Consider the following 214-nt stretch of genomic DNA (forward strand, 5'->3'; position numbering starts at 1 on the left):
CTGGTGTGTGTCCCGGTGTGTCTCCTGGTGTGTGTCTCCTGGTGTGTGTCCCGGTGTGTCTCTTGGTGTGTGTCTCCTGGTGTGTGTCTCCTGGTGTGTGTCCCGGTGTGTCTCCTGGTGTGTGTCTCCTGGTGTGTGTCCCGGTGTGTCTCTTGGTGTGTGTCTCCTGGTGTGTGTCCCGGTGTGTCTCTTGGTGTGTGTCTCCTGGTGTGTG

Source organism: Salarias fasciatus, chromosome 4 (genome assembly GCF_902148845.1).
Source record: "Salarias fasciatus chromosome 4, fSalaFa1.1, whole genome shotgun sequence".
Taxonomy (NCBI): Eukaryota; Metazoa; Chordata; class Actinopteri; order Blenniiformes; family Blenniidae; genus Salarias; species Salarias fasciatus.